The sequence below is a fragment of the Gambusia affinis genome, linkage group LG08 (genome assembly GCF_019740435.1).
Source record: "Gambusia affinis linkage group LG08, SWU_Gaff_1.0, whole genome shotgun sequence".
In the NCBI taxonomy this organism is placed as follows: domain Eukaryota; kingdom Metazoa; phylum Chordata; class Actinopteri; order Cyprinodontiformes; family Poeciliidae; genus Gambusia; species Gambusia affinis.
This window is the reverse complement of record NC_057875.1, coordinates 14,315,341-14,342,805: the sequence shown is the minus strand read 5'-3', so window position 1 is coordinate 14,342,805 and position 27,465 is coordinate 14,315,341. Positions and strand designations below refer to the sequence as shown.

The 27,465-nt window shown below is 36.8% G+C and overlaps 1 protein-coding gene across 2 annotated transcripts in view; it reads left to right on the top strand.

Annotated features, from left to right (window-relative positions):
* The window catches only part of lrrc4ca (leucine rich repeat containing 4C, genome duplicate a), a 116,507-nt gene that overhangs the window by 51,764 nt on the left and 37,278 nt on the right, over positions 1–27,465 (top strand). The window contains exon 1 of one of the 2 annotated variants that reach the window (XM_044124775.1): positions 6,743–8,173. The exons of the other annotated variant lie outside the window; for it this stretch is intronic. The gene's annotated coding sequence lies outside the window, so the exon portion shown is untranslated. Of the gene's footprint in view, positions 1–6,742; positions 8,174–27,465 lie in introns of those variants that run through there. 2 annotated transcript variants of the gene reach the window in all.

The window sequence follows — 27,465 nt, the reverse complement described above, 5'->3', positions numbered from 1 at the left end:
CTTTTGAAGTGGGACAGCTGTGGATGTCACAGCAGAACCTCCTTAATCCATGTCTGAGCGGCAGGAAATGTGAAGACCATTAAAGAAAGCAACGGGTCAGAATTTGAGCAACAAAACCCTAGTTTATATACGCATCTATAAATGTCTTAGTAGTTCATAGTTTATGTAAGTTTTGTGTTGCGAACACAAAACTTTGTAAGATAAAATTGGGTTCTCATTTGTTCTCATCTTCTTTACTCCCAGTTCCTGAATAATCTGAGTGCATCTCCCTGGTTTGGCCACTCTTCCTCATACCCTGAGCAGTGATGTCTTTTTGAGTGACTAGGCTCCTACCATACTGCACACCAGAAATACCTTCACTCATTCATATAAATATGTCAACACGATGCTCATAAAAAAAAATAAATATATATATATATATATGGATGTGTTATGTGGTCACTGAATGGCCCCCTGCTGTGTTTTTCATCTGAATTTTCAGAAAAAGAAATCACTTTGAAAAACAAATTATATTTTAAAAAATAACTGGAAAACAAAATGAACAAACATCCAGAATTATACCTTATGCCATATTTGTAATTCACATTAATGCCTAGCTGTTGCCCTTTTTCATGAGAATGCTGAAACATGTAATATATACTGGAGCACTGGTCTAAGTAAAGGTTTTACTTGCCCTTGCTGCTCCAGGAATATCTTGCTCCCAGGAGTCTTATATGAGTCTTGGCCTTTCAGGGAACAAGGTCATAGTTTTAACAATGGCAGCCCAACACTTTTCAATCACTCTCCAAGGACAGAGTGATCTTTACTGAGGTGTTTCAATTGTGCTCAAGAGTAGTGCTTACATCTGTACAACAGAGAAAATGATGAAAGAACAGAAATATTTAGACTCTTTCTTCTTTTTTTTTGTCCTTCAGACTCAACAGTACTTAACAGTAGTATTCACATCTGTTAAATGTATAACTTTTCTCATGGTGCAATCGCAACCTTCAATTTATTTTATTTAGAATTTATGTGATAGACCAGCACAAAACAGTATATAGTTGTGAAATGGAAATAACAATATATAAAAAAATGTAAAGATAAATGTGGTGAGCATTTATAAGCAGTCCTTCACTCAGAGAAACACTTAAACAACTGTGAGTATTTTAAGGTGTCTTTGCCACCTTTACACATCCAGAAAAAACATTTTTAGCCAGTTTTTCTGGCTAAAAATGTCAGGGTAAACGAAGTCCAATTACAAAATAAAAATACCACTTGTGGGCCGTCCATAATTAGCTGGACATCAAGAATTTTACGACATTGGCTTACCACCACGTGCGGTTGACACAGATGGACACTTGTTTGTATGGTTTAGTGTGAAATTTCTACTGATAATTTTAAGTCTTATCAAGCCAGTATTTGTTTTTGACAATCCACTTTTTTTAGCTTTTGTTTTAATTTAAAATAGTAATATCCAGTAATTTTCTGTAAGCCGGACCTGGGCTCACACATTGATGTCAAAGGAAAGGCTGACCTCTACTCTTGTCTTCTTGCGGAGAGAAAAAACTTCTGTAGAAAACATTCAGCCTCATAAAATGAAGAAACTGTATTGATTCCCTTTAATAAGGCAAATGTGCAGGTCCTCATTTTTGTGTTTGAGATTTTTAACGGTGAATGGATCTCTTTTCTACTACAAAACGACTCCTTTTTTTTGTTAGAATGGTATAGATTTAGCTTACACCTCTGAAAGTGAAAAAAAAAATAGCTATGTTTTAAGGACAGAAGGTGAAGTCTGGCATCTTTAGCAGCTTCTAACATGTTTTCTTTAAAGGTGGTTCTTTGTTTAGCACCATTCATCTTCCCATCACATCAGACCGATTTTTCCTTTCCAAACAATTCACCCAGCATTTTGCTCCCTCAACAACACATGATTTGTTTGTTGCCACAGAAACTGTTTTCTTATTTGCCAGCAAGTTTATTTCATCTGACCCTATCTTTGAATTCTACATGTTTGTTGTGTTCCCTGTGTGGCTTGTTCCAAACTGCAAACAGGACTTCTCATTGATTCGGCAGTAGCTGTCTTCTTGCCACTGACCCATAAATGGTGGCTTTCTGGGATGCATGACTAATAGTTATCTTGTCAACAGATTCTCTGAAGCTTCTGGAGTTGCAATGGGCCCCTTAGATACCTCTTTGATTAAGGCTGTGTTTAGGTGGATGTCAATGTCTTGGTATTTCTGTAATTAAACCCATTATGTTCATAATGCTGTTTGTTGACTAATGTTCAGCCATTGAGGCCATTACAGAAAACCTGTAATTAAATTACTCATATGCAAGTGTAACATTACAAGAAATAGTTCCATTTGTCCTAATTTATCAGTATCAGATCAAAGGAAAGTGAATACTTTACAGATTTTGTTCTCTTAATTATGCATTTAAGAAAAGAAAAAAAGGGCTAGAAATTGCGTTAGACCAATAAAAAACTATTGTTTTGACAAATGAGCCTCACTGAAAAGCGTATTCCAAAAGCATATATTCATACCATTCATTCATATACACATTCATACATATATATGTTGAACTGTGTCTGTGAAAACAATTGTGCTCTCTGTCTACCTGGTCCATGAACAAGGAATAACAAAAAATAGTAGCTGCATAACCGACTGAAATGACAGAGCATTCCACCTACCAACAGAGTTTGAATTAGGCTTAACAGATGCTGGAGGGAAGTCCAGACATCTCTTCCCCCAGAGGCTCTCTCTAGCTAATGTTGGTGGATCACAAGGTATTCCCTGACAAAAATTGAACACATCGGAAATAAAATGTGTACCTATCCTGTACAAGAAGACACAAAGGGCACATTGCCTTTTGTCTTCTGACTGATTAATAATAAATTTGACAAAAATCTTTCTGTTTAAGGTCAGCCAAGACTATCAAAAACATGTTGTATTTCCTAAATGCCAAAACAGTGTGAGAAGGAAGTTTTAAAACCATGTCTATGGAAGTTTAAATTCAGATGTTTACATACACCAGGGTTGGCCAGTCAAGAATAGGACTCCATGGTCATTGAAGCAGCTTTTAGTACCTTTGACAATATGTGCAGGTGCCAAGTCCTGCTCTATACTGCTTGTCACCAGAGGAAAACAAAAATTGCTCTAGAATTTCCTGGTAGATTATGATTGCACTGACTGTCAGAAAACACCATGGATCAACACCAGCAAATGAGATAGCACCTCAAACCATCACTGAATGTGGAAACTTGTCACTGGACTTCCACCAATGTGGATTCTGTGCCTCTCCATTCTTCCTCCAGGCTCTGGAACCTTGATTTCCAAATGAAATGTGGAATTTACTTTCATCTAACTTGTTGAACAACAGTTTGTTTCTCCTTAGCTCAAATAAGATGTTTCTAACAGTGTCTCTGGTTCAGGAGTGGCTTGACACAGGGATTGTGACATTTTTACCCCATGTGCTTTTGCTTATGTGTGCTGGCTCTTCTGAAATGTATTTCCATCCTCTCTGAGGTTTTCACTGTTGTCAGTGCACCCTATCGTATTAAAACTTTTTCCTTGCACTCAATTTTCTGTTAATATGCTTCTATATAGAACTTTGTGAACAACCAGCCTTTTCAGCAATGACCTTTTATGGCATACCTTACTTGTAAAGAATGTCAATGACTGTCTTCAGGACATCTGTAATGTCAGCAGCCTTCCTCCTAATTGTGTAGCACACAGACCCATAGACAAGGACCATTTGAAAAGTCAGTAAACCTTTGTAGGTGTTTTGAGTTAATTAGCTGATTAGGATGTGACACCATGACATTCTATTAATGACCTTTTTCACAGTATTCTAAGTTTTTGAGACTTTGAATTTTGTGTTTTTGTTTTACCTGTAACCTATAATCATCAAAATTACAAGAAACAATTTTTGTAATATGTCACTCTAGTTGTGATTGTTCAAGATGACATTTAAGCTTCACTTTCTGAGATGATTGGCAATAAGTATTTTGCTATTCTATTTTTTATATATTTAAAACTCAAACTGGAAGTAATGAATGGGAGAATTTTTAAAGGTTTAATTTTTCAAATGGAGATCATTTTGATGATTCAACTTGACACAAAGCAGAAAAAGTTTAGTTAGGTTTAATGTCACACTAGGAAAAAAGTTTGGGTCTTTTTTTTTTTTTTGCAATACATGAAAGTGTTTCAAATATGGATAGATTTGTGTCAGGAGGGGCAACTGACATAAAATCTAACCCAAATTAAATATTCAAATCAATAGAGACACATGGTTTGCAGTGACGACCCTTGAAGGGAAGAGCAGAATGAAGAGAAGAAGATAGTTCCTTCAGCAAGTTCTGGACCTGCCCTGAAGTCTTTTCCTAGTGTGACATACTCAAACACATTCCTAAGGGGAATACCCACAATTCACTGTGGTCAAAGGCCAGAACCACCTCAACACACTCCTCTACCTGATTAAGAGCAGCAGCTCTACTTGGATCTTCTAAAGAAGGATAACTAATTTGCCTAATGAATTTCATAAAAAACCTTTTTTGTAAGTGAGGATTTTGTCCTCCAGTTACACTGCAGGCCATATGTCTATTCTTAAGTCGTAGCGCTTTCAGACTACTTCATTATATTTAGTAGGCTTGTCAAAGTTCATCACTTTTAACTTCCAAAGCAATGACTAGAAAAGCTTTTAAAAAATATTATTCTAAAATATCATACTGGCCTGTGACAAGTATTTGCAGGTTTGACAGAAGTCTTCCCTCCTCGGCTCTCTGACTGAGCCCTGCCACTCTACAGAAGGAGCTCTTTTCGGCTGCTTGTGTCCAGGATCTTGTTCTTTCAGTCATGAGTCAAATCCCAAATGCATAGCTGAGGGTCAGGATGCAGAGTTACCAGTTAATTGAAATCTTTACGCTTCAACACTGCTCTTTCTTCACCACAACAGACTGAAGCAGTGGCCACATTATTGTCGACAAGACCCTGTTCCATCCTCCGGTAATGACATTCTCGGTTGAGAATCATAACCTCGGACTAAGAGGATCTGACTCTCATCCCAGCCCCTTAAAACTTGGCTGTGAACTGCTGTAGGGCTTGCTGAAGATCATAGCTTTAAGATGCCAAACAAGCTGTGTTGTCTCCAAAAATCAAAGAATCAAATCCCTGAGTTTCTCCAACCAGACACAGTCTCTTCCATGACCATGCCTACATTCTGCCCATGAACACTTCAGACAGGATGAATGACAAAGGGATTTCCTGGGAAAGAAAAACAAATACTTCCTAAGTAGTTTTCTGTAAAACTTGTAAAGATGTGTGTCAGGTTAGTATAATATTTTAGAATCAGGCATAATAAAATTTGTTAAAATATGTGTTCGGGAGCCACAAATTGATGGACTTTGGCAAAACTGATAAGTATAATTAGTGTAATCACAGGTTTCCAGACTATGGCATGTATACAGCTGCTATATAATAATAATACTAAATGATGGACAAATTCCTCACTCAAATAGAAATAAAACCTTTATATCAAATGTACTAGGCTAGAAAGATGAACAGGACAATAGAACAGAAGAGCCAAAAGCTAATATCGCTCATTAAGTTGTGTTTGTAGTTAAGGATAAATGTGAACCAAGAAAAAGTTAAAAAAAATAAAATAAAAATAATAATAATAAAATAAAATCAATAAATATACCTCCTCAAATTGGAAAGCAGAAGGTTGGTGCTCTTTACTACTGTATGTCCAAAACACAGACAGGCAGGTCGACAGTTATGAAGACAGATGAATGATGCAACACCTACAGCACTGAGGGAAAGGAGATCAGATGCTGACAACTATATGGACACATCCCAGGCATTCAAGTCTCTTCTCACATCTCGCTGTCATGTTTTATTTGAGCACGTTCACTTCAAATGCTCAACTCGGCCTATATGTGGAAAAATTCCTCCACATTTGTAGCCTCTCTATATATTATCAGAATATTACTGAGTTTAGCATAACATTTGCAGTGCAGCAGGCGGCCTAAGATAAACGCTTCACAAGCAATAATCTTTCTGAAGACCTGAAGTCTCTGGTGTCACCCACCGTGCTAAAAATCTGCACCGTGTGGACCTATTTCATAATTCATAACACTCTGCCAGCATTTATAAATAGGGTCTAAAGTGCTGAAGCCTGAGAGAGATTATAACTCATATTAATCTGTTTTCTGGATTGTCACACTTCTCTCTGTATGTGTGCGCCTGCACTTTACATCTATTTCCATGTTTGCATGCATGCAGATAATTCAAGCTCAGGTGTCCTGTTGTGCCTGACAGTGTTTATGAAATCTAAATACAAAATGTATGTAAACACAATCTATAGTGTGTCATGGGAGAACGATCCTATGCGGCAGTCAACCCGAACAGGGCTATCGCATTATCACCCAGGAGAGAAGGAGTCGGTAGGTGGCAGTCATGTCCTATTTCCAAGATCCACATGGGAGGAAACTCTTTTTCTCCTCTCTCATTCTCTCCATCTGACTGTGTCGTTTGCTCGACGACTTTTATTCCGACAAGCTCACAAGCACAAAAAAAACAACAGTTTTGTCCCCCCCCACCCCCTTTTTTTTTTCTTAAAACTGACCGATTAATGAGAGATAAAGCAACAGGTAAATAAGAAAATATCAAAGGAGCACTAAGCGTGGTGCTTAAAAGGCTTTTCAGATTTTTATTTTATTTTATTTTTTTAGTTCAGAGCTTCATGTAGACTGTAAAAGAAGGAGGGCAATTTTCCCTGGCATCGCTGCCTCGGTCTTGCGGGTGAGCCACCTGCAGTGAGTGGCGGAGCATACCCGGTTGAAGTTGGAGGAACAGCCTGTCAGTGGGAGGTAACCTTACATGATGCCCCTTATCAATTCACTGTCTGTCGGCGTTTTATTTATATAGCTATATAAAAGGCTGAGCGCTCGGGGCACTTTGAAAGGGACCGATGGATGCGGCGTGCCGGTGCGTAATGGAGCCATCTAATTAAAGCCGACTAATACACTCCGCGGTCCAGAGAAGGGGAGGATAGCTGGACAATCGACGTCTTGTGGAAATGCACTCCAAAGAATAAATATATTCTGTCACATCAAAAGGAGGCTTCATGAGGTAAATTCACGCAGCGAAGGGAGGGTGCAGGAGACATGAATGCTTTCAGTGAACTGTGACTCTTCTCCAGACTGGGTGCGGAAAACGTGCAGGACTTGAGCTTTTTTCTTTTTTTTTCATCCTTCAGTTCTTTCAGACTTAAAAGCTGCTGCTAGAGGATCCAAGTGAAGACACCTCCCAGGATTTTCATTTGCTTCGTTTCTTCTTAAAGTGAATTGTTTTACAAATGAAGAGCGACGCAACTTGAAGAGAGATATTGCTTTTTTAAATACCCAACTTTTTCACTTAATTTGTAGGATAACCACACACAGGCGTAATACTGCGGGGCTGCTTTCATCGGCGAGGGGAATCGTAAGCATTCCCCTAAAAAAAAAGTCTATGTTGGCTAATGCGCTAAAAATTCAATCAGGCTTAATGACTGGCAAATATTTTTATGGGGACTATATAAAAAGTTATATTTGAAACGTAAACGAGCGGGACGTAAAAGCAACCCCACCTTTACCTCTCTAAGGAGAGAAAAAAAAAACTGTCTTAGTGTCTAAATGACCAGCTTTCCAGGATGTAGCTTTGATGTGCCTGGGCATTGACCAACACGAGCTGATGGGATTGGAAAGGTCAGCTTTTAAGCTCTGAGAAATGACAAAAGAGCCATTAGGCTTGGATTAATTTAACTCTTTTTTTCTGAAAATTTGGGAGCGCATCGCCTTCTTGTCGGGGAGACTAGTTTCAACAATCGCACTTGTCGGGTTCCTTGGTTGTGATTTGCGTCTTGGAACAAGAGGAAATATCCATTTGATTTGCGGGGTATCATCACTGTGAGACTAGCAGCACGCCGTCTGGACTAATGTGTGGATTACATACCACTTGTCTTTTTTTTTCTTCTTCTTTTTTAATTAGGAACACAATGTCTTTTACAAGAAGACGACAACACGGAATTTTGTAAACGCGGCGGAGAATTGCGGAATTTTTCTATGCAGTTCTTTTTACGGGAGGGTGAGAGAGTGAAAGACGGACCGTGAACCACGAGATAACAAGACAGACCTTCCAGACCTCTTCGTGGAAAAGTAAGTTTTTTAGTGGTTAAATACGCTCTAGCGTTTTCTATGCCTTCTTTACCATTTCTTGCTTCTTGCGCCGTCTTTAATGATTCTAGCACTGCAGGGATATTGGGTATAGAACCTAGGCAATGTGTTATTACCTAGGTTCTATACCCCTTCAGTGATGCTGCATTCTCAAAGTAAAAGATGTTTATAACCTGCTCCTTCGACAAGATAGTAGAAAGATTCGCACGTTCGCACAGGTCTGCTTTGGCGTCACCGCGCGCCCTTGACTTGAGTGAGCGAATGCGCGACATATATATATATATATATATATATATATATATATATATATATATATATATATATATATATATATATATATATATATATATATATATATATATATATATATATATATATATTCAGTTTTACATTTATGCTAATATAGCAACGCCTGTTTGATCGGCGCAGCAACAAATAGGACAAGTCAGGTTTTGCTTAAAGAAAATGTGACACCTGTCCTCCCCTCTGCATGTATCAATGCAGCCCATACCCCTTTTTGCGCTCAACCAATTCAGCAACTGAAAATTTGACATATTAGCACGTGTGCATCTGATCATGGATACATTTGAGGCACATGGTTTAACATACAAGTAATAGTACAGAAAAGCTATTGATGTAACTGGAAATTCTTGCTCACTCCTGAATCTTTGAATAATCAGACCACAAGTGCCCCCTCCACTCCTCTGTTGTAGGCTGGGAGGGAGCTGTCTCTCTACGTGGTGCTGAAATTAAGAAAAAAAAGAAAAAAAAAACTTAATTCTGGTCCTTCCCAGATGGAGTAATATATAGGTGCGCTAGACGGCTTGCTAGTTGTCTCTTTGGAGCTCCTCCGCAATATGCCACAAAGCAACAGTTACCACTTTGTGAATGTGTGTTTAAAGTTTGATGACAACCAAAGAGCGTGAGATATTCCAAATTACAAGACATGGTTTTATAATAAGTCTCGTCTTCTAATAAAGACTGATATCCAGTGAAGTTCTGCACCTCTGAGGCTTTTTCGTAAAACTTCACAGGGACAGAAGAGTCACAAATATTGTGGGGGTTGTTCTCCAAAAACAGTAACAGAATTTAATATTTTTTATGCGGAATGTTGCTGTGGGTGTACTTGAAATTTAGAACTAGAAAAAAGAAGAAAACAAATATGTTTATACTTTTCTGACTTGACTAAGACATAGCCAAGTTAGAGTTGACTAACTTGACTATATCAATTATTTTTTAAACTAAACATGTGATTTTCATATCATTTGAAGGTGGTGCAAGTGGTGTAACAGACTTTCAGAAAGGGCCACTGTTACTAATTAAATAATTGTTGCAATGCAGCTTGCCTTTTGAACTTTAATACCGATGCATAAAAAGTACTATGAACATAAAAAATATAGGACTTTTCACAAAGAGTGTAGTCTCTGTGTTTTTACACTGATCCCTCTGAGGATAAAGTTTTCAATGAAGGTTGGTGTCACTCTTCAGACAAAGAATAGATTTTACAGTAGTCTGTAAATGTGAGAAACATGACATACATTTTTCACCTCTCTGAAATAAGAAAAAAAAAAACAACTTTATATATGATGGAGTGACATTACCTTTAAGAAACAAATTTGAATGCAGATTTTATGTTTTTTTGCCCTGTCAGAGGCTTTAGTATGATAAATCTCCCTATATATTTCCAGGATTGCAGTTGTTTATTGGCAACTTGTGCAAAGTGATTCATGGTAATAATCAGAACTACTATTCCTCCTCCCCATTCAACACTACTCAAACCTTTTCCTCACAGTGGACATTTTTATTTATTTATTTTTTTGGAGATGGATGGTGCTTGTGGTTTCAGAATGCCATGTGGTTTAAAAAGGGCATGGCAACCCAAATATTTCTAACCGGCATAAAAAATAAAAAAAAAAAAGCTTATTGCTTTTGAGCGAGTTTAAATTAGAGTCTGTTTATTTCAATGTGTCTAACCAACAACAGCTGTATCCCCTGTGTGTTGCCATTAGTCCGTCTAAACAGTGGGGAATAGCCTTAGAGCAGGTGCAGCAAAGAGACCAAGTGGGACTTCCTGCTGTTCGCACAAAGCCAGTCTTCAACTAATAATGTAGTCACCAAAGACATCTGTTATATGCCCTATTTCTTTTGCCATTGTTGTCTGACTTATCTATTGAAAATCTTTCTGGGCAGCTATGTCAGAAAATAAATGAACTTGTCAGCTGGAAAAGGGCACAACTGCAATGAGGTGCCAGGGTCTTGTGAAGCGACAAGCTGTATACCCATGTTTCATTCCCAAAATCCCTTTGTCATCTTTTTTCACCCTTTTTCAGCCCAGGATTCACTTCAGATCAGGGCCAGGACTGTGTGCCATATAATAAACTGTTCATTTCTAAAATCGGATTAATCTCTGTAAAGCCCAGCTTAGGACACCATTAGCATTCATTTCTTTCGCTGCCGGAGACTTGTATCAATAATGGAGCTACCCGTACATTTTTCATCTTCTCTGGGTATAGACTATCTCAGGGGGTTTCATTCATTGGGAAAAAGGGAACTGTTGAAGTGATCTCTTATCTTCGTCCTTGCCTTCTTTAATAGAGCTCTGTGATGCTGGAGGTCTAAAGTGGTAGACCAGAGAGGACGCAGTCCTAATGAGGACAGGGAAATGCATTTTTAAATAAAAAAATGCTGACAAAAATGGTTAAATTGATGATTTTTATCCATAATTTGAGGTTGATGTAGACATGCAATTATTTCTAACAATTCTTGCGGGAATCTTTATATGTGCAATATCACAGTCACAAAAGAATTTGTTTAATGCATTGATACTTAGGATGTCATGGACTAAAATTATACTTAGGAATATTTACTTTAGGATACCTGGACTTCTGTTGCCCCTTCTAGCCATAACTTTTAGAGATCTTAATGATCAAGATCAAAAACTTCAATGAGAGTAGTGGGATATACCAATGAAAAGAAAAAGAATGGTGAGAAAAATGTGGGTAAATCATAATATATATGATATTTTTAAAGTATTCCATAATATCATGACAGTCCTCCTAATATCGCATAGCCCAAGGAGCACTAAATGGAGTTTGTTCAATAGTTCATTTTTTAAATTTTACTGTTTAACGCACATTTCTGCAATAACCCTCAGAGTACAGATTATTAGAATACTCTAAAAAACATGTGAACATATGCTTGTGACTGACGCATTCATTCTATTCTTTGATTGTGCTTATAACGACATTAAGTTTCAGTTTCCTACCTAGCATTTTAATCCAATCTTACAAATTAGCTTCACAAATTTAAATTAATTATTTAAATTTTTTGTCTTATCAAAACGCAGTACCTTGCATAGTTATTTACAGCTTCCTGCCATCCATCCCTTTTCTAACTCACTTATCCTTGCAGAATCATGTGTCTTGTGAGAACTGTAAACCTTAATGTATTTTATTAGGATTTTCTGATTAACTTAAAATGCTGCATAAATGTTTAGTATCAGAAAAAACTATGAGTAGTTTTGAAACTGTGCGGCATGCATTTGCAATCAGCTTCCCTGGGTCAGTACTTTGTAGAAACATCTTTTTCTTTCTGAAATCACTGCAGAATTTTTTTCAGAGTATGTCTCTACCATTTTTGCACATCTAGAGGAAAACATTTGTCTCAAAGGTAGTCTAATTAAATGGATAGCATCTATGAACAGCAATTTGCAATTCATACCACAGATTCTCAATTGAATTTAGGTCAGGAGTTTGACTGAGCTGTTGTAACACATGATTAGGCTTTGATCTAAGCCATTGTTCCATTGTACCTCTTTGATCGTCGTTGTTCTGTGGAAAAGTAATCTGTCACCTTAGTTCCAAATATTTCACAGTCTGTAAAATGTTTTCTTACATAATTGTGTTGTATTCAGCTCCTTCCATCAGCTTTGTTCATCTTTTCTTTTCCTGCTGAAGACAAGCATTCTCAGAGCATGATATACCACCATGTTTTACCATGAGGATTGTGCTTGTATTTTATGCGGTTCTATTTTTTATTTTTTTTTCCCACATATAGGCTTTTGCATGTATTCCACTATTTAAATTTTAGTTTAATCAAACCAGTGCTACATTTATTCAAATGGATAGAAAAGCACTCTGTGGCTTGTTGATGTGTTGATGTGGGATGATCAAATCTTAGGGATTGTTCTTTAAAATTCTCCCCTACCTTATCCCTTATTTGTTTGGTATTTTCTCTTGTTTTCATGTTAGTTCTTGTTGACTAGTGTGCTGAGAGGCCTTCACAAAACTGCATTATTTATACTGAGATTAAATTACGTTAAAAATATGCTCAAAGCCTAATGAATTGACATTTAATGATGAGACGTTTCCTTGCATTGTGTCATGAAACATCACTGTAAAAGGGGCGGACACAAATATTTTATTTGTAAAGAATTTTTAAAAAATACTTTCTTTTTTCTACTTGACTCTGCACTAGTCTGTCTTTTTCCGTCTTATAAACTCCCAGTAATAAATGACTGGGACAAAAGGAAGCAGTCCAAAGGCTACAACTACTTTTGCTTGACATGATATGATAGCTTTGCTACTGACAGTCACCTTTTGTGGATTTGTGACAAAAGCAGTATCTGTCACTTGAAGTGATTATCTGAATAGAATAGTCTGTTCAAATTTAACAGTTTGTCTTTGTTTTGCGGATGTTGTAAACAACTGCATCCTCATGAAATCTTAACTCAGAAAATATATTATTTTCCCCTTTGATCAGTCAGTTGATCAGGATACTCAGATCTTTCTAAAACATAATTTCCCACACCAACCAAACAGGAGTACGTATGTAGACTGTGTCCAAATAAACAGTCAGACACAGATTGTATTCCTCAGTAAATCTGATCATTAGTCATCGTCTCCAGCATATCCGTCTAAATGTTCTGTCCGGGGGAAAGAACAGCTTAGCTGGGGAACGGCTGCGGCACATTTCAATGTGTTAATCAATTGGTGTTCCAACTCAGCCCATCCATCTCATGGAATAATCTGGAAGACATCATAAAAGTGCCATTCTATCTTTTAAAGGACCAAGGAGCATTTTCTCACGTCACTTATTAGGGGAACGGGTGAGCATTAAATGAAATATGGATAAGAGTGTTCTGTGTGACAACACTGTGAGACATTCGTTCACATTCGTTTTATTCTTATATTGCAGCCAAAAATATTTCACTATGACTCAGATCCTAAAAGGAATCCCTTCAAATCCATCACTACCCCCCGTTTGCTTGCTTCCTTCGTCAGAATCAGCTAAGAGCACTGACCTGAATTCAAGATGCATCATTACTCACCACTTGCTTTACATCACTCACCTTCCGTCAGCGATGGTGTCTTATCAACTTAGTTATTTATACCTAGATCTCTTTTTCTCTAGCTCACTAAAATGTCACATGTCATCAAAAAGAGAGTGACATCAACTGAGATGGGATTGATGTAATGGTAGTGATAACTTCTTGCTTAACTGCAGAACAAATACACAACCTCCCAACATCTCTCTCTACACTTTCCTCTCTGGGATACACACATACACATCAACAATAGCTCCTGTGCTTGGAGAAGTCAGTCTTCCTGCCTTTTAGGCAAGTGGGCAGTGTCGTTTTAAAGTGATACTGACCTTGGCTAACATGTTAATTCATGCTGCTAAATAAAATGGTAAATGAGGTGGAAAAGGGTAGAAGGCAGAACTATCTCTGACTGGCTCAGTTTAGTTTTTATTTGATGTGCATCATTGATCTGTAGATACTTGTTCCCGAGTAAAGAAAGTAGAAGATAATGAAGAACCTTAGAACAAGAACGTAGGGAGCAAGGCCTTTGAAGCCTATGAAGCCTTTTCAAGCACATTCTGTTGACAGAGGAGTTTTAGGAATCCATCAGTGTTCTGTGTTCTGCATTGTGAACACTCCAAGTTAAAACTATTTGAACCGAAGAGATACCCTCCAAACAGGTTTCTAGCTGTTGCATAGCAACAGAGCTATGATTGGTGCATCCCTAGGCATCTTATGAGCTGCTAGCTAAAATAGAAGTTGACGATGGACACCAGCCTTCAATGAAAAAACGTATTTGAGCAAGCCATTTAAAATTATACACACATCCACTGACCTATTATTGGTTATTCTACAGCCTAAGCAAACAAAATATTCTGAAAAGTTCTAGACTTTCTCATGGTATTGATGGAATTAGGTATATGAAAAAACAGTATAATTTTTACTTTTTTCGTAGTATACTTTTGCCACAGTGGGAAAAAAGCTTTACTGTGGTAAGAAATAGTTGACTGTGAGAGCAGATGATTCAGGAAAAGCAGCACATTTGTCTATAACAAATTGCAGTTATTTGCCAGGTTTATTGAAAATATGTTGTTTCTCTCTCATAGAAAAAGTGAGAGTAATTAAGTGTTTTTTTATTTGCTTTTTATTATTATTTTTATTTGGATTTGATTTGTTCTTAAGAAAACATCCAATAAATCTTAGGGCAAACCAGCAATTTTGCTAGTTTTCCTTTTTTTTGTGAAAATTATTAAGGAATTTACTTTCATTTGAATGACAGAAATCTCTCTAACATTTGTCAGTTAAAAAAGTTCCATTTACATTTACATATCATGCAGGGTGTAAGTATGGAAAGTGTTATATTACACAGACAATTTGAATAGTGTTTTATTCAGATTTTACATGACAGGCCAACACAAAATCATGACTGTGACGTCAAAGGAAGAGTATTTTCTGAAAGAGGATTTACTTCTGTATTTTAAATAAGATTAGAAAAGTATCCATATTTGATTTATTGTACTTTGATAGTCCCAAATAAAATTCTGGCAACCAAAATTGTTAAAAAAAGAAGTAAATAAAAAAAAAAAAAAACATTTGAGGGTTTCACATAATACTCACACAAAAAACAATGTCTTAGTCTCCGCAGTTATTTTTTATCTTTTAAAATTTACTTGGAAACTACATTTTGTTTTTACTCAAGTTACCTTTGAGATTAAAATTTGTTTCATCTGGATCATGTACAGTGCTGTTCAAATACTTTTTCACAGCACTGTAAATATCATTTTCCATATTGCTGGAGCACCTCAAATGTTATTTTGGGGGCTTTAGTGAGTTGTAATCACAACATGAGGCCTTTTCAGACTGTGACTGAAAGTGGCTGATCATTTGCTACTAAAGAGAAACTCATATTAACATAGGTTTTCTATGAAACTTTAGAGGAGATAAATAGTTTTCACACCATCACAGTAATTACCGGGATGTAATGCCAGATTTGAACTCTACCACTGCACTCTTTAAGAGAAGAGAATTCAACCATAACATGTGTTGTTGAAAACCATACTTGAACATGTACTGTAATTAGTTATAAACCCAAGAATGAATTGTTTTAATCATAGTGCAACAGTAATGTACATGTCTACATTTGAGAAGTCACATGCGCATCCTCCTTCGCAGCAGCGTAATGCAGACCCCGGGATGCAGAAAGACTGTCTGCTGTCTGGACATGTGGGTCAATCTTTGCCGTCTGTCTTCCAGATCTGCTTTTTAACTCCTCAGGGCAGTTACACTGGCAATCAGATGGCTGTGCAGCTCAGCTTTGCAGCAGGAGTCTGGTCATCAGTCAAAGACCCACAATATGACACAGCACGTTCAATCTGCGTCTAACACTCGTATGCTTACAGTAGTGTTGGGCTGTGTGAACAAAGTTTGATAAAGATGAAGACAAAAAGCTTTATGTCCATTACAACTCTCTTGCAACTTCAAAAAGTCTGTGTCATACTAGGCTTTTTTTGTTTTTTATCATTTTCACCCAAGAATATAGTCTCAGTTTAATCTTTCTACAACTTTTTGTATTCATCTCTCCACTAACTCTCTTTGTTTGTCTCTGACCTTAATGTTTTGCTCATCAGGGCACCTGAGTGTAGGCAATGTGCCCTACTATGTTTCTGATGTCACAGGGATTGTTTTACACTTGGGTTAATCTAAGTTGTTCCGACATAGTCTGCTAAGGAACAGCCCTGTTTTCCTGCTCAGGTCGGGACCTTATGCCAGGAGCTGTCAGACTGCCCCCAGAACTGCATGTTAGAGAAAGGAAGTACTGGGAAAAAAATAACAAATTCAGAGCACAAATTCCTGATAAGGATGATTCATAAAAAAAATAAAATAAAATAACTGATGCAACCCCATCAAAGGAAAACCCATTCCAGCTGCAGTTTCTTTGTATGCAGCATAGAGGGTGAGGAAAAAAAAGATTTTTATACTGACAGCTCAAAGAACTTTACCTAAGCAACAGAAAGAAGGACAGAGCAGGTCATATAAATATTAACTTGCAAATTAAGCTTTATATTCTCTTGAAAGTCTTTGCAATCAATGATGAACTTTAATCTTTCTGTCACACAGCAATATTTTTCACTGATGAAAACAGAAAACTGTGGTGATGAATCTAAGTCATGAGGAAAAGCTGTAGAGGTAGCTAATCATTCCTGAAGAAGGGTGTGTATGTCTGGGTGTGTGCACGCCTGCATGTAGCCAAATGAGTAGCTTCCTGCAACCAGTGCCAGACTTCTCAGCATTTAGCACCAGTCCGTCTGTCACTGAAGGAAGAAAAAAAACACACATTCTTTTTCTCATCACGTTACATGTGATTTTTGTTAGTGAACTAAACAAATTTGAAATATTTGGATATAAGTACTAATGGGAACTGGAAAGGCTCTATTATGTCAGATGTATGTAAACACTTTCTTTTTCAATATCATTAAATTAAAATCCACTCCTACTTCTCCTGAATTAAAGAGATTATTTTATAAACCCTACAAATTAATATATGACTAAATATTTAGGAATACACATTTCTTGCCTTGAAAACAGCTGAGGAGTATGTTGGGAAATGTGTGCTTTAAAGTATGTTTATTAATCTTTCTGAATTTGTAACTTTGAGAATCATTGAATTCTCATATTTTCAAAGAATCCTTGATCCATCCATTTTTTATATATACTTGCTTAATCTTTGCAGTCACAGGGATGCTAGTGGCTTTTTCCAGTGGTCAATATGGGACAGATGGGGTTTCCAGTTCATCACAGGGCAATAAAGAGACGGAATAAACAACCATACAGGGCTGTAATTTAGAGAGGCCAAATAGCCTAACATGAAATTATGAAATATTTACACTTAGGGAGAAAGAAAATGGCTAACCTACTACCAATAACTCACCACAATATAATATAATAAGTGTGCCTCATATAATTGTTCTGTACATCTTCCTCCTCCGACTTCACTTCCATCATACTAGTCTTGTAATGGTACCTCAGGCACCAGGCTGGTGCAGTTCAAATGGAAGACTGTCTTGAAATGCATTAGCTACAGTTTTAGTCAGTGGGAGGAAGACAGAGTACCCAGAGATGACCCACTCATGTACAAGGAAAGGGTGAAAACAGAATGGCTTGGACAGGTTGGAAGTCCAGGACTTTCTTGCTGAGAAGCAGTGGTGTGACAACTGCAACAGGCAACCCCAGACTCTTTTAATGAAGTGAAATATTGTAACTTTATTTCTGTGAAAATATTTAAAAATAGATTTCTAGATATATGCCACATTCTCACATTAGCATTCATGACTGAAAAACGAAGAGTGCAGGGATTAAACAGGGTCAACTCACATTGACCCCTTCCAATTGATGGAGATGATAGTTTACCTCCTCCTACTTCATTGTTAATGGGTTTGCAAGTGTTTACAAGCCAAACGTCGGTGAGAGTTTGCTTGGTTTAGTGACTCCTTGATTAGGAAGACTGAATAGGGGAAAATAAGTTATTCCCATTATCTAAATACATATAGAAACACATTACTTGCTTTTTTTTGTAGGATTTTGCTACTAAGCTGCATTTGAGGTTGAATCTCTAATACTGATCCAACCTTTATTAATAGTAGACATTTAAGCAATATTAAATTCATATATGTTTCTAAATGTCCTTCTTTAAGCGTCATTAAGTGGTTGCAACCTCCTTGTCTAGCATGTATCTCTGAAGAGTCCTTCATGTTCCCTGTGTGAGACTGTTTGATTCCTCCCTGCTCCAGACTCTGTCTCAGTGATATAGTGATTATGTATAGTAACAGGAACGTTCCAGGCTCTGTGTTGACTGCTAATTGGGCTCCAGAGTAACGACTGTGTCATATTAATGACCCAGATCCAGCTCATTGTAATATTCATGGGGTGTGTGGATTGCCTTTTCTCTATGGGGCTGCATGGAACAGAGGTTTATGATTGTGTAACTGTTTGTGTGTAAATGACAGAGTTGATGTGTTAGCTTTTGAGGGCATTGTGAACAAATACTGATCTCAGTGCAGAGCCCCTGATCTATTTCTCCTTTTGTGTCACTAAAAAAAGGGCTTTGCAGCCTTCACTGCCCACTATCTGTGTGGATTTCTCCATTTTCTAACTACCATTGCAATGGAAAGGTGAATGTAGATTTAAATCTGCATTTAATAGCTTAATTCACACTCTTTGTGAAGAATTATGCTAACAAAGTGACATGTAAGCCATGGAACCAGGTGGGCTATAGTGAATCATCTGCTCTATAAGCAGATCCAGAATGAACAGACTTTTTCCAGAGGATAACAAACCCTTAGGGACATGTGCAGCTTTTTATAGGGCACTACAGGCAGGTTAAAAGGTTCCTTTGTGCTTTGATTAAACAGGTGGGACTGCAGTCACTGGGATGCAGTCCTTCACCTGCCCCTCTCATAAGAACTGCCTGTATTTGCATAACACTCATCCGAGCACAAAAGAGATGGTTTATTCTGTTTTCATTAGCTTCAAATCAGGGTTTATTTTAATACAAGACATTGAAAGCCAAACATTATATGGCATTATTTATTTTTATGATGGTAATTTTCATTTATGCCACTTTTGAACCTGAATTAGGTCATAAGACTGCGGTTTGTCTTGCTACTATAATGTGAAAACTACTTTGCTAAGGGAACAGAAAGAAAACAACCTGCTCCTGTGTTGGTTTGGACAAAAAAACAAGTGGAGCTGACCGATTAGAAAGTAGGGATGGGAATCTTTTGCTATCTCATTAGTGGATTCAATTTCCAACTTTGATTCAAAATTTATTTTTGATTCAAAACAATCATCCATAGAGATGTAGGTGTAGGTGTTCAAAGGATCCTCATGGTCTACTCCAGCATTGCTCTTAAGTGTCTTTTTGTCATTTGTTAAGCATTAAATAATAACACATGCTTAGATGGAATTGTTGCAATTTCCATCACACAATAGTGTCAACTTTGATTTATACTAATGCATCAATCAAAGTTTGTTGCATGTTTTTGCAAGTTTTTGTTTTACTCTTTTAGTGAAGCTGTGGCACAGCTGTCAGTGAAAAACTTAAGGCTCTCCCATACTTCATCTGGAGAAAGCCCTGTCAATTTCTTTTCAGACGTTTTTGGCCATTTAAAAGTCTTAGTAGTTTTTCAGTGAAGAATGGTACAAATGTTTAAAATTTTTCATCTCATCAGATAATTGCTCCTTGGAAGAATTCATGTTGCCTGTGGATACGATAAACAGATGGACCAGTTGACCAACATTTCACTACAACACAACTCTGCACTCATCTCTATACGTGAGGCTCTGATTTAACGTGGCTCCACTGTAGCTTTGATTTCTGGTATTTCTGACGTTCTCAATCTTCATTTTGTAAATCTTGTGCAACAAACATTAAGATAAATGCACCACATGTGATGATCCTAGAGGTTCAAAGGATCATTGATCTGTTCAAGTGGTGAAGCTCATGCCAAGCTTGGTCTTCCTGCAAATTTGGGAAAAAAATTAAATGAGTCAAAATGTTTGCCCTCAAGGAAGGCTGAGTGCTTGAAATCTCTCTCTTCTTCAATTTTAGTTTTGTCTTTGTTTTGGTGCTTTTTGCACATACATAGGTTCCAGTAGCAGCTGCATGGTGGCATCAGGAAGTCCCATGTGGCTACAAATTGGAAGGTGGCAGACCGTTAATTTGTTTTACTTTTTATAGTTTTCAAAACAACTTTGGGGCATTTTATTTTGATTCTAAATTCTAGTAAATGAGAATCTCAATTCTTATGTGAATTGACTTTTTTGGACACACCTATTTGACAGGACAAGTTATTTTGAGGAAAAAAAGAAAGTGTCATATCCCTATTATGAGGAGGGATCTTTGCGATCCAAAGAGAATACTCCATAGAGTTCATAAAAGACTACTCCCCTCTGAATTTGAATTGTTGTAGTATTATCTGTGCATGTGTTCACTTTTTTTTTTAAATGAACCCAAATGACAGAGCTGTATTTCCTTGTCCAGACTGAAATGATCCCTAAAAACAGGGGTAGTGTGAGACGAGGTTGTCTTCTATCTTGCAAAGACAAATGGGATTTTAATGAAGAGCATAGGAGCTTTAACAGAGTCTCTGGCAAAAGATTCAGCACAGAAACGTTCGTGCAGTGATAAGGCATTCATTATAAGCAGTTTAGAATGGCAGCTATCAATCTGTAAATGAGTAGTATATGTCACATAAATTACACTGTGAGCCTTGGAAGCACACCCATAAGTGTGAAAAATGCTAAATTCCTTCAGTAGATAGAATGCAGACAGAGGCTATATGTGGGGTTCTGTTAAGTCTAAAATGGCAAGAATGCACCTTGCTTTTATATAACATGACAATAGATGATTTCACCATTGTTGGTGAATAAAGAACTTGGCCAACTTAAAGGAGATGCGGTGTATTCACACATTGGTTAAAAAGAAAGGGAGAATAAAAAGCAGTTCTCTGTTCTGCTATGCCTGTATTCATTTGTTGCAACATCAAAGGATTTACATCACCGTGTTTACAGAGACTATGAAATGGGCTCTAATTCAAACTAATTAATGGAGCTAAGCTGTAATATGTCAGAAAGTACCGTATTGTCCTGTATGTTAAAATGAGGAAGTTCACCATCATTTTTAAAGTTATATCAAAGCATTTTTTAAGTTCAACATAGGGTAGACATTAATTCAGGTTCTCTACAAAAGGTTGCTTTGCTGATAACTCCTTCTTGGACCTGGAAGTTGTTTGAAAGTAGACCATAAAATAATGAAATGGCAAAGAGTCAAAATGACAAGCTTCTCTTTATCCTGGATGTTGCTGTAGAGTTGTAACAGTTTCTATTTTAAATCGATTGTCACAATTATTAGCACTTACAAATGCAAAAAAAAATGCTAACAATTAGCATCTAGTATAACCACTTAAAATACAATTTACAAGAGCTGGGAGATTTGGTTTTGATATCGGAACTGACTTAGATGTTTTAGAGTTTTTGAAATACTGATATTATTTCTATGCACCACCCTCAGTTACGTGTATAGCATATAAAATGTATTTCAAATATAAATACCAGCTTTTTCTTACAAGGCATTATGGTTTACAGTGAAACTGCTTTGTTTGGGCTGTTCATGTTATTCTCGAGAAATTTTTTTTTTCTGTGGGGAGAGAAAGAACTAACAAGCACAAAAGAAACCCATGTATCTTAGGTAAAACAAAACAAAACAAAAAAAACATTTAAAGTCAGATGACAATGTAGTTATTAAACGTTTGATTGAATAGAATTTTGTATTGATTGCAAAGATTAACATGCTTCACATTAGCTTAATTGGCAATGGTGGCCTGCAGTAAGATTATTACTGGGTTTGAATGTTTGCATGTTTTTCTTGTGTTTATATGTGTTTTCTATGGCTACTCTAGTTCTCTCTTACAGTCCAAAAACATGCATGTTTGGTTAATTGGTCACTCTAAGTCAGGGGTCTCAAACTCCAGGCCTCGGGGGCCGCAGTCCTGGAGTTTTTAGTGCCACAGGTACAAAACACTGGAATGAAATGGCTTAATTACCTCCACCTTGTGTAAATCAGTTCTCCAGAGCCTTAATTATTCTATTCAGGTGTGGTGCAGCAGAGGCACATCTAAAAGTTGCAGGACTGCGGCCCTCAAGGCCTGGAGTTTGAGACCCCTGCTCTAAGTTATCTTTAGGCTTGAGTGTGTGTATGCATATTTTTTTTGTCTCCATATTGCCCTTTGATAAAACTCTCAACATGTCTAGGGTGTACTCTGTACCATGTTAAGAAATTTCAGAAATTGATAAAATTATTGACCTATTTATTTTCTGACACTTTAAGTTTGTCTTTTGTTCTGTAAAGATTATTGATCCTCTTTAATTATTGTCTGAGGAGTTTTTTTCTGATCTGTGTCAATACAAAAGTTTGCTTTTATTTTTTAACACATGGGAAGTGAATTCCTTTTCTATTCAAGTCTTTCAAGCACTGCATCGTCTCAGCACTCTGTTAGATCCCTAGGGCTGAATCTTCCGCTCCTTTCCATATTGGCCGGTGACTTATATGCCTTGAATCAAGCAGCTATCCCATGGAAGCAACAATACACTTACTGATTTCAGTTTTACTGTTCCATCTATAATGAGAAAGCTAAAGGTGGCTGACCACTGGGACATTGCTCAAACAAGGCAGGCTCAGAGCAAGCGAAGCTCCTCCAGAAAGCCAGAACATCAGTGCTATTGTTAGCACATAGCAGGAGATTAGCACTGATGGCTGTACGCGAGCTTGCAGGCTTGGCTGGTGTTCTGTGTCAGATGATAACCAAGCCCACCCCTGCTGCCATGGCCACCATGTCAAAATTAGTCAGAATAGCTGCAAACAAGACTTCCCATAGCCCTATTGTCAATTCATCTACAAAACTGGATCAGTATCAGTAAAATTTATTGAACTAAGTCATTTATTAGCATCAGATAATTTATGTTTTTGTTTCATTAATTTCTGAAGGTGAGAGGCTTACAGCGGATGTAGCAATCTGTAGCTGTGTGATAAACTGATAACAATTCCATATACATTATGAAAAGGACAAATACACAATAAAGAGCAAATTAAAATGCTCCCTGTGTTCTCCACAGCGGAGAGAAGCAGCAATATACCCGCTTAAGCGTTGCATGAAAACTGTTGCTGGCAGGAATACTCTGGCTGCAAATTACATGTTGTCTGTGCCTTTCATTTTCACTGTGTAACTATTTCCGAACCACAGACAATGTACCCACATCCCTAGACACACACAAACACATAATTTTCCAGTGCCTCTAACTGATTATAGTCCATGATTAATTAACAGACAGATTGCTAAATGGTGTTGAACATGGTTTGATGTGCAGAGGTAAAGAGTATACCCTCCATGGAATTCAATAATGTCCTCTATGCCCAGATCCTTCCCTCACTCTTTCCTTCCTCCTCATCCTTCGCTTCCATCTAGTCTTTCCTTCCTTTCTATATAAAGCTCTTCTGGGTTACTCATTCCTAGAGGACGACAGCTATGTAGTGATGCAAAAAAGTGCCACACAGCTGTGCAGAGCAGGGTTCTTGTACAACCACTTCCAATGATTACAGACCCTTAAGGCAGGGGTGTCAAAGTCAAATGGACGGAGGGCCAAATAAAAAATTTAGCTACAAGCCGAGGGCCGGACTGATCGAATGTTCATTGAAATTTTTTTAAATGACGCATATAGTCTAGTGAACCTAATTGAACCTACTGAAAACCTAACAAATATATTCCAATATGATCAGATAAATAAAGCAATATTTTCTTATGGCTCTGTCAGTAATCTTTAATTTTCAACAGACACAACTGAAATATTTTTAAAATATAATTGGATTGAAATACAATAAAATAAAGTGAAAAATCTATTAATCAAAAACAACACTTTCATCAAGGAGAAGTAACATGCAGTGAAAACAAATATTAAACTCAGTGTCCACCTTCCTTTTTGCCATTTTTGATGGGTATCTGAAAGTTAATTTTACAGTTATGCTGACGACTGCTGTGCTAATAACCCTTATAGACCGGTCGTGTCGCCGGCGACACATCTATATTTGCAGTACCGTAATTCCGCCACACGTAGCGCTAAGTGGAAAAATTCCAACGGTTTCTGAAAGGGGAGACGTTGCACTTTCCAGCAAGTATCGGGTTAATCGTGGGTTCGATTGACCTGGCAACATGTACATGTATTTAATACTGTTTCCTGTCAGCCTACTTTCATATAAGGGACACTAGAGCCCACAAAAAGACCCCCTGGATGGGAGGGGAAAAAAATCAATCATGTACATAAAGCATGCTTTATTCACCAGTGTCTACAAATGCAAGACACAAATGAAATAACTTTAACAGAAAGACAAATGGAAAGGGCACTGAACTACTCCTTTTATAAAACTCACATGAAATCAGCGGTTGCCAGTAATGATCTTATCTGCCCCATGTCCAGATTAGTCTGCATGGTAACTCTCTTAATCAATGTGGTTGCAAACTGTGATGTGATGTGACTGCTAACATGGAGTCTTTCTGTGTCGCCCTTTCCTATTCCACTCACACAACCACACACACGCACACGCACGCAGTCACACGCAACTACACACACATGCTTGCAGGTTCTCTAGCTAAAGTTAAATGTCTGCCAGCTGAGCATGTCCCTCAGTTGGGCTTTTGTTCGCCTACAGCTGAAGCCCTGTAATTTGTGTGCCAGCAATTTGTCAGGACCGAAGGTTAGGAAGGCCAGATTTCTTGAATGTTCCATCTAAAAAGCATAAATATAAAATAGTCTTCATATAATCTGCAGTTGTTGTATTCTGGAAAGTTTATTGCATAATATTTGAAATAATAAGCAAAATTAGAAACATATCACAATATACAAATTGTCATTGTTTATATTTGTTCCTTAGTGTACCTGTGTAATTTGAACTTTGTCTATTACAAATATTAAAGAATAATAATAATAATAATAATTTCAGAACTTTAGTAAAAGACCAATAAAAAATAGTTTTGTTGCATATATATATTAGCATGGGTGCAATTTTGCAAAATTCTAGAGTGGCTGTTTTGCCAGTTTATATCCATGTTTCTCCAACTATAATACAGATTCTTGAGCTGCTGTTAGCAGTACTCAGAAATGTTTATGATTTCAAGAAACAGATTAACTCTGGTGTCAAGAATGACACAATACTAATTAGAAATTTGCTTTGTTTCATTTATATCTGAATTTGACAGTGTACTAGTTCAAAAATTGCTAAATGAAAAACTCGGGACCACTCTTACCAATCTAAAATAATAATGTATTTCTATAGAGCAGTACATTTCAAGCATTATAGAAAGATGTGTTACACAATGTAGTACTGTTTGTTGTTTAGTGAGATAAACATTGTCAGAAGTGCAATTAAACAATTTTCACTGGACATCCCACAAAGTGTTTTATGCAATTAGGTTTTGCAATGGGAGTTAGAGAAACCTCTGACTTTCCTTCATAATATTCCAATGTATAGCAAAACTTTCCAGTTTTGAACAAATGTTATGTGTAGTTAAATCACATCTGTCAACTTGGTTATAAGTTTGAAAATAATGGTTTGACTGAAAGATTTGCTGTATTTTGAGTAGTTACACAAATATATTTGTAAAATATATTTTATAGAATGCGTCATGCACAAAAATTTCAACCTGATGTTTTCTGTAGGCATATCTTGTTGAATGCAGTCATAAAAAGATATTCATACAAAATCCAAAATTTATTTTTCAATGATCACATTGAACTTATAACATTAAGACTCTAAAATCTGAAGTCTTGTTAGTTTTTCTGTGATTACTGTGACATTACATACACTATGTCTGCTGCTCATGCTTTTCCACTTCACCCAATTTCTTTTTTAATAGTATGATGAATATATTTTCAGTTTTAACTGCAGCTGAGAAACTGAACATCTCTCCATCTCCTGGCAACCTATATGTGAAATAATAATGTATTTCTATAGAGCAGTACATTTCAAGCATTATAGAAAGATGTGTTACACAATGTAGTACTGTTTGTTGTTTAGTGAGATAAACATTGTCAGAAGTGCAATTAAACAATTTTCACTGGACATCCCACAAAGTGTTTTATGCAATTAGGTTTTGCAGTGGGAGTTAGAGAGAAACCTCTGACTTTCCTTCATAATATTCCAATGTATAGCAAAACTTTCCAGTTTTGAACAAATGTTATGTGTAGTTAAATCACATCTGTCAACTTGGTTATAAGTTTGAAAATAATGGTTTGACTGAAAGATTTGCTGTATTTTGAGTAGTTACACAAATATATTTGTAAAATATATTTTATAGAATGCGTCATGCACAAAAATTTCAACCTGATGTTTTCTGTAGGCATATCTTGTTGAATGCAGTCATAAAAAGATATTCATACAAAATCCAAAATTTATTTTTCAATGATCACATTGAACTTATAACATTAAGACTCTAAAATCTGAAGTCTTGTTAGTTTTTTCTGTGATTACTGTGAAATTACATACACTATGTCTATGAGAAGGCTGCTCATGCTTTTCCACTTCACCCAATTTCTTTTTTTAATAGTATGATGAATATATTTTCAGTTTTAACTGCAGCTGAGAAACTGAACATCTCTCCATCTCCTGGCAACCTATATGCTCAATTCTCCCCGGCTGCGTACCCAAAACTATGGAAACGCGCTGCATACCAATCTCTGTGTGCAAGGAGCATGAGCATGGCATGAATCCTTACTTTCTTTATTTCCTTTTTGCAGCTAGGGTACATGGAGTGCCTACTGCTTCATGCCTGCCAGGTGTGTGCTTGATTAGGTTGTAGCCTTGAAATTAAACTGCTGTGGCCACTCCGGCAACTTCTACCATGGCTAAGACATGCATTGCTTATGGATAATCTGCCACTACCAAGCTCTTCCACGCAGAATGCAGTATTGAGATATGCAGCACAGTCATAATAATGCTTCTCAGAAGACCTTAAAGCTCTATAGTGACCGTGCACACGTCATTTGATTTTTACAGCTGTTAAAAAGCACTTAGATATTAAAAACGTGCATAGACACTTTTTCTACACTGTTGCATTTAATGTATGCTAATGAACATAAAAATCAGTAAAGGTATATTAGATTTATTCGGTGGGGTCTCATTAAATAACTAGATATGAAATTAAATTGTGTAACAAAAAAAACCTATTTTTTTCAAATTTTAAAAACATCTTTATGTATTGTGTATGGCTAGGTTCTTCCAGACAGCAGAGAAAGTGAACGCTCCCATCATATTTTATGTACAGCACAAAATTACATATTTTTTTCATGTTTTAGATCGCACAATATCACATGCATCGCAGAAATTCAAAAATACTTCCTAAAGTGGTAATATAAAATATATATTTCA